The following is an 8,061-nucleotide window of genomic DNA, read 5'->3' on the forward strand; positions in this document are numbered from 1 at the left end:
AGGGCCACTTTAGAAATTGTTGGAAACTGTCCTAATCCCAAGCCAGAATTCATTGAACAATTTTGTATGTCCAGCAAAAACACTGCGACTCATAATATACAAGTCTCGAGTCTGAACTGAGGTGTTTCTGACAGCTTGGCTGGCCATTGCGCAGCGTGACCACATGGGCAGTGCAAAGTGCACTTTTGTGTGTTCAGAACCAAGGCTGCTGTGAAGCTTCACGGGAAAGCACTGCCATAAATAAACACCTAGGATTCAGTATGTATTTGATTTTGAATTAATTTTTTGTCCAGGGGCCTTCAGAAATTTTTCACGATTCCCACATTCAGTTCCAAGACCACAGTTTAAGAAGCACTGGTCATTCCAGTATCTTACCTCTGTTAATTATTTCCTATTTATCCTGTATGTAGCTTTCTGTTTCTTGGCATGTTTCTTCCCCTTTACAATGTAAGCTCCTTGAGGATAGGGGCTGGAGATTTTCTTTTTCCCCTATTTATATCCCCTAGAACTTAGCATAGTGCTTGACACGTGATGTTCGTCCTTCATTTTTGACGAGGACCAAAGACATCTGGGGGTGAATCGGATTTAAATGAGGTAGAGCTGCCCAAAGTTGTCAGCCTCCCTATGTTCCAGAGTCATCCAAGTCATCCAAGTGGCAAGGCAAAGTCAGGAAGATGGTTGAGAGTCCGGCATGCAGGGGATGACCTGGGCATCTTCAATTCTGAACAAGTGCTAAGTGACAGCACCTGCTTCATGGCCATCAGAACAAATTGCCCTCATCCTACCATTTGGCAGTCTTCTCATGCCTGGGGGTAAATAGAGGCCTGTCAGTTACCTTCAACCTGACTCAGCCAGATTTACTGGAGTGCTGCTGCTTAATGTTTAGTGATCGATTGACTTACTACAGAAGATGAAACAAGTTTACCTGGCCAATTCAGCCTGCCAGGAGCTAGGTAAAAGGAAAGCATGTTAGGGGATATGGAGCCAGAAGGTATTCTCTGGAGCATAATCTCCTATACTATGGAGGGGGAAACTAGGGCTCTCCTTCCCCAAGGAGTCAGAGCCAAAGGACTGGAAAGGGAGGTGTGAGGAAGCAAAACAAGTTGAGTTTATGTAGCTCCCTACCCAGGCCCAGATTGTAAAGAAGGGAAGGGTCCAAGGATCTTGAAATGCCTTCACTGGAAGTGATGAGATTTGAGAGGAGGTGTCCAGGGACTCTGCAAAGACCAGAGTTTAGGGACCTCTAAAAGGCCAGAGTGCAGGAGAGGGTCCTCTGGAATGAATTCACAGACTCAAACATTCTTTAAGTAAAGGTGGCAAGATTTTATTGTAATGACAATATAGCAGGGAGGGCTCCTTAAGGAATTTGCAATTTAACGGGAATGACGGTAAAGCTTCTATAGGAAAAGGAATGGATTATCTGGAAGATATGCTAATTAGGCAATAATCTAGAACTTTGTTCAAAGGCTTCATTCACTACTGGAAACCAGGGAAAGGGGTTTTCCAGGGCTGTATTTTTGGTCTGTTACGTCTGTAGCAAGATAGCTTTGAGAGTTGATGACTATAATAGCTTGACCTTTGGATTGAATATAAATTGGGGAATCAATACATGATAATTCTGTCGTTATAAGATAGTCTTGTTTTTACAAGAGAATTTCTTCAAAGGTCAGCTTGTTCTTGTAATGGGGAAAGGTACTTTGTATTACTGGGGCCCACTCATGAATTATTGCTAGGCATAGTGTCCTTGGGCTGGGGAGAAAACTGTCAGGGATAGCATTTTGAAGCTAGGGAGAAATGTTTTTTTAAAGCGACCAAGAATCATAACTTTAGAACCCCATGGGGTTGAAGAGATCCTTCAGTCCAGGCCTCTCATTTGCATGTAACCAGGTCCGAGTGACTTGCCCATATTCCAACAGGTAAAAAGTGACAGCAGGGATCTGAACCCAGGCCCTGTGATTTGAAACCCCTGCTTCTTTCTACTATAATACACTGACTTGCCCTTATTTTAAAGGTGACAGAGCTCAGTCCCTTTGTTTTTACAGATAAAGAAACTGAGAAGAGAAGGGACTTGTTCGAGGTCACAGTATCAGAGACTATCAAAGACTGGGAGGCATGTCAAAGATTTGTTGTCCAGTTGTGTTGACTCTCAGTGACTCCATTTGGGGTTTTCTTAGCAAAGATCCTAGAGTGGTTTGCCATTTCCTTCTCCAGCTCATTTTACAGATGAGGGAACTGAGGCCAACAGGGTTAAGTGACTTGCACAGAATCACACAGCTAGGAAGTGTCTGAGGCCAGATTTGAATTCAGGAAGATGAGTCTTGCTGACTTCAGGTCCCTGCCCTCTATCCGTTGTGCCTTGAAAGATTATGCACTCTGATTTTACCCTTTAAACCCCACCATCCCACCTTCTGATTACTGATGAGAAGATTAAATGACCTATTAGTCAAACTAGTGGTTAAGGGCAGAGTTTGGTATGGAAACAGTAGCTCTCTAAATGAATCTAGAGCCCTTCCCATTCCTGGGGCTGGGAAGAAGATGGAGGGTTGTTTTTTCAGAGGGAGTCTGTGTTCCTTTAGGGGACAGTGGAGAGATAGGGGCTGTGGCTCACTGGCATCTATGAAGTCCCTTCCACAGATATGCGCTTTTAAAAAATTTAATTAATTTATTTTTAGTTTTCAACATTCACTTTTATAAGATTTTGAGTTCCACATTTTCCCCTCACCTCCCCCCTCAACAAGATGGCGTGCAATCTGATATTGACTATACGTGTACAATCAATATGCTCTTTCAAGAGTCTGTGAAGCCCTTAACTCCTGCCCTCTTGGCTGAGGTGCTCAAAGGTGTCTAAAGGCCCTAGGTAAGATTTGTGCCACCCTGAAGTTACTGCCCACCAGAGACTTTGAGCCTCTACCATGAAATCAGAGGGAGTCGTAAGAGCCTGGATTTAGAATTTCTACAGGTTCAAGATGAACCCATACTCTTCAACTTATATGATCCTGGTAATGTCTGCCTCTTAGAATCTTGAGCTTCTTAAGTGTGCCTTGCTATAAAAGACTTAGTCTAATGTCCCCATTTACTACTGCCATGGGGGAGAGATGGGGATGGTTTTGACTTTATTTTGTTTATACTTACCTTTACATCTCTCTTCCCAATCCCCCCCCCAACTTGACACTACTTCCTGGACCTGGTGTTCCAACCTTCATGTAGATGCCCTCCCTACCCCTCTTGTCTTTAAAAAAAAAATTGCATTCTGGTGCCATTTTCATAAAACCATGAAAATAATTTTATTACCTCATGTTTTTAGTTGAAATCAAGGACTTATTACCATTTTATAACATAAAATATCTTAAATATAAAACAAAAAATCACATATTTGCTAAAAATCCTTTCCATTTCCCATACTTATGTAATAACCATAATAATATCAATGTAAATGAGCGGATTTGTTTTCCAGTAAAAGATTTCTGAAAAGTTGTCACTGACATTTCTACTCATAATTTTTGTTAATACTTACAACTACTGAAAGTCTACAGAGCCACCGTGCTGTGTTGTATGCCTGTGAAACCTGGACAGTCTACCAGAGCCATGCCAGGAAACTGAATCGCTTCCATCTGAATTGTCAGGAAGGTTCTGAAGATCACCTGGCAGGATAAGGTACCACACACTGAGGTTTCTTGGACTAAACTGCCAAGGATTCAAACTCTGCTTCAAAGGGCAAAACTCTGATGGGCAGCCATGTTGTTCAAATGCCAAACGTACACTTGCCAAAAGGACTATTTTATGGAGAACTCACACAATGCAAGTGCACACATGGCAGTCAGAATAAGTGATACAAGGAAACTCTCAAGGTCTCTCAAGAGCTTTAGAATTGATTGTGTGATATGGGAGACACTGGTACAGGACTGCTCATCATTTCGTGCCCTCATCAGAGAAAGTGTTGTGCTGTATGAGCAAAATAGAATTGAAGTAGCTGAAAAGAAATGTGAGGTGCGCAAAGTTAGAGAATCCACCCCAAGTGTTCACATGGACTATTCATGCCTGACCGCTGGTAGAGAATTCTGAGCTCTTATTGGTAACTTGACTCTAACATCTTGGTCCTCCTTGAGAACAAAGGACAACAACCAACCAATTGTTAGCCAGTCAGACCCGATTGCCACTTATCAGTAACACTGATAAATAACCCATTCATCCAAAGGCACGTAAGAGTAGAGAGGCCACCATTATTCCTCTTTGGCGTTTGAGAGTGTCACTGACCCCTTATATGCTAGCATGACTGATAAAATGATTAATTACCCTGAAACTATCTCTCAATCTTTTTATATGTCACAGTTTATAATAATATGTAATTATTTATAATATATTTGAAATAGTACATAATATAACAATATAATTTATAACACATAATATAATGATTTGTAGAACAATACAGCCTACACAATTTTTTAGCAAAATGGGCACAATGGACTCTCCAATCAGTGCAAAGACCCTGAATACAGGGGGAGACAGATTTTTATGTACTTAAAACAATCAAATAAAACCAGTTAATTAAAAGAAAACAATTAACAGGATACAACACCGGATACAAAATTAGATAATCTGATTTCTAATTGGAGGAAAGATTGGGGGCTTTCCAATTTGGGAGGGAGAAAGAATAGGTTTTTAGGGTTTTTGCTTTTTTGGAGGGGGGGGAGTTAGGGCAATTGGGGTTAAGTGACTTGCCCAAGGTCACACGGCTAGACTTTGTGTTAAGTGTTTGAGGCCGGATTTGAACTCAAGTCCTCCTGACTCCAGGACCGTGCTCTATTCACTGCACCACCTAGCTGCCCCAGAAGAGTAAGTTTTAGTCGAGTTTCGAGTGGGGTGAGTAGGTTTTGAGAGGTGCTGCTTAGTTGCATCCACTTGCATTTCTGAAACAACAGATAACTTATACCATTTAGTTTCCCATAGATGACTTGCAGAAATACATGGATAATACATGTGTCAGCACAAGATAGAGTCAGTGTTCATGAGACAGAATCTAATTGGTTCTCTTGATTCCCACACTAAACCAACTCCATTTTGCTGCTGGTCTTCACTCTATATCATCCTTCCCCTCTTTGATTAATCAGGGAGAGGTCAGCCCACTCCCCTACGAATCAATTATCTATAAGCCAGATCTATAAAGTTTATCATAGCTTCATTATCGGAATCAGGATTGCATACCAAGAAAAGAGCACTAGATGTCTGTCACTCTTTCGCACAGATTAGGGTAACAGTTGCTACTTAAGTCAAAGATTAAAAATCATACCTAAAGCAAAAAAGGACTTATTTAACTACGGTGGCGAATAACGACTTAGCCTATATCCAAATGAACCAGGAGGAAGAATTAGACCAAGGTTCATTTGGTTCAGGCAGTTGCATCTCTGCTGTAACCTGTTGAATTTCACGAATGACAATTTCCCGACAATTTAATATTGGAACAACAAGATTGATTGATTATAGCACAGGCTCCTCCTTGTGATGCTGTGATAAAATCTAGAACCATGAGATTTTGTAAGGCCAATTGTGCAAAGGGATCCACCTCAATTTGGAGGGAGGAAATGGATTTATTTGTGACCTGGGCAGGTTTCTCAATTTCAAGTGATGGGTTTCTAGTAGACTTCTCTAATGCTGCCATTCCTATGGATGGAAGTAGGGACCAGAGGATCTTCATTCCTAACCCCTTTTCATTCACAGGGTTATTCACTAGTGTTTCTCTCTCTGTGTAATCTTTCACTAGAGAGTGCCGAAAAATACACTTTTCTGCCCCAAATTCTTTGTAACAAGACATTAATTCTGATATGTACTTTTCCTAGCACAGCCACCATGAAATAACCCACAAAATGCAGCACACAAAATAAAATTAGTAACATCCAAAACATTTTTTCTTGCTAGTAATTCCCTAGAACTCTGTGAACTTTTGTGCGAACATCTTAATTGAAAAAAGTGACTTCAGAAAACATTCATTTTTCATAGCCCATAAAATCTGTAATAACATAAATACTGTAAAACAAACAAAATTCTTAAAAGGAAACCATTTTTTACCTGAATCTTGCCTTCCACTTTGTCGGATGGTGATGTAGCAGAGTTGTACTTTATACTATACTGCTTGTAAACCTCTCTACCTTGATCACCCTCTGAAGACCAAGTGTGAGGTTGCTAAGACTTTAGCCATGGCTATCAGAAAGCACTGAGCCTGACAAGTTCTAGATGTCACCTCTGATATTCTGTCACTGCAGTGAACGCTGGTGGATGGCTTTGGAGATGGCAAAGGACATATCAGCTTGAAATAATCCATCAGTGATGCCTGTTTCCTTTGTTGTCTGAGATCCTCTAAGGGTATTTTGGAGTATGAGAGCACTGTAAAGGCAAATTTACAAAAACTCACCCACATCACATTTAATTCCATCAATCCAAAGGCCTCACCTATGGGGCCAGTACTGAAAAATCACTAAAAAAATTCTAGAAACACTGGTAAGTAACAGAAAGTTAAGTGGCAGAAGTTAAGAAAGTTAAAGTAAAGTGGCAGAAATCACATATAGTCACACGTTTGCCACAAGATCCTCAAATTAGCCCCTTAGAGAAAGAGGTCACCTCAATCGAATTTAAAAGTATGGACAGTGGAAAAGTTCATCTCCTGCTGTACCTACCCCTCATTCCTTTTGCCAGGTGGGGGAGGTTAGCTCAAATTCCCTACTATTCTTCTAACTTTTCACTGCAACATGAGCTCAGGCAGAGCCAAGATGACAGGGTGAAGGATCTTAATGGCTCTAATCTTTCACTGTATCCTTAGGTAAGTCAGAGTCAGGATGACAGGGAGAAGGCACTCTAACTCTAGCCTGGGTAGAGCTGGAACCATGAGGAAGAGAATCTTAGTGGTTCTAACTTTTCACTCTGGCCCCAGTCTGGTCAGAGTTGGACCACAGTGAGAAGGCACCTTAGGCATAGCCTTGTCAGAGGTAGGACCACAGGGAAGAGAATCTTGGTGGATTGGTTTTTGGAACTGTTGCTCAAGTAAACTTCACCTCTGTGTCCACTCCTTAAAAATTTTTTGAAAGTGAGAGCTTTGAACCTGCCGGTCAAGATGAGTGGGACCCTGGAAAAGGTCTGGTGTCACCTAGTCCCCTCTTCCCCATACTGGAGACCTCAAAGCTTTGTCTCTGAGGAATTTCTTTTTCAGATCTATATATGTTCCCAATTTATCTTAATGCTAAGTAGTATAATAAATTCTGATTAGGAGAGACATTTCACTTAAAATATAACTAAAATTAATTCAATTACCTGGATCTATATTCCCAATGATATTACACAGTTCTCTTTCTGTGACCCAGGAAAAGGTTAAGTGCCAGTCGTATTTCAAAATGCAGCTTTAAAACCTGCCTCTCTTTGATCAATGAAGTGACCCCTTTTCTCTTAGATAGATGTTAGGGGAGAAGTTTCCACTTCCTCCTTTTCTGTCTGTCTCTCCACCTCCAGAACTTGGCTGGAGTCCAAGGAAGGGGAGGGGGGGTTGGTTTTGTTTTTTTTTTTTTCTCAAAAACCTTTGTTTAAGGGACCATCAATCTTTCTAGCCCAGGTACAGCTTTTTTTTCTTTTCTGGCTGGCTGCATTTTAAATCTTACAGGGTGGCAGAACCAGAGATTTTACACAGACACTCAGATACATACAGAAAGTACAACTTTTCTTGATCTTCCAGATTCTATAAAGACCAGGTGCTATTGCAGCTCAGTAGTCCATAGGATGGGAGTTGGGACTGCATGCCAGTAAGCCAAAGGAAATCCCCCCTGTAGCTACATTCATCTAAGTGGTGTCCCACTGAAGGATGAAGAAGAAGAAAAAAATTTGCAAAATTCGAATACAGAGCATCCTCTGTCTAGAGGGAATTTGCCACCTGGAGGGCCTTGGGCACTATGGCCCAATGGATCCAGTCAAGCCTTCCCAGGTGCCTAGAGGACCTCCCAGCTAAAAGAAGTGCAAAAGATAGGCTTATCTTTGGATTAGAGGGGGTCTAAATCAGAGACTTTGCTCCACGTGGAGGGGGAG

This window comes from Petaurus breviceps, unplaced genomic scaffold (genome assembly GCF_028583685.1).
Source record: "Petaurus breviceps papuanus isolate PSGF00001 unplaced genomic scaffold, PetGlider_PUasm1.0 456, whole genome shotgun sequence".
Taxonomy (NCBI): Eukaryota; Metazoa; Chordata; class Mammalia; order Diprotodontia; family Petauridae; genus Petaurus; species Petaurus breviceps.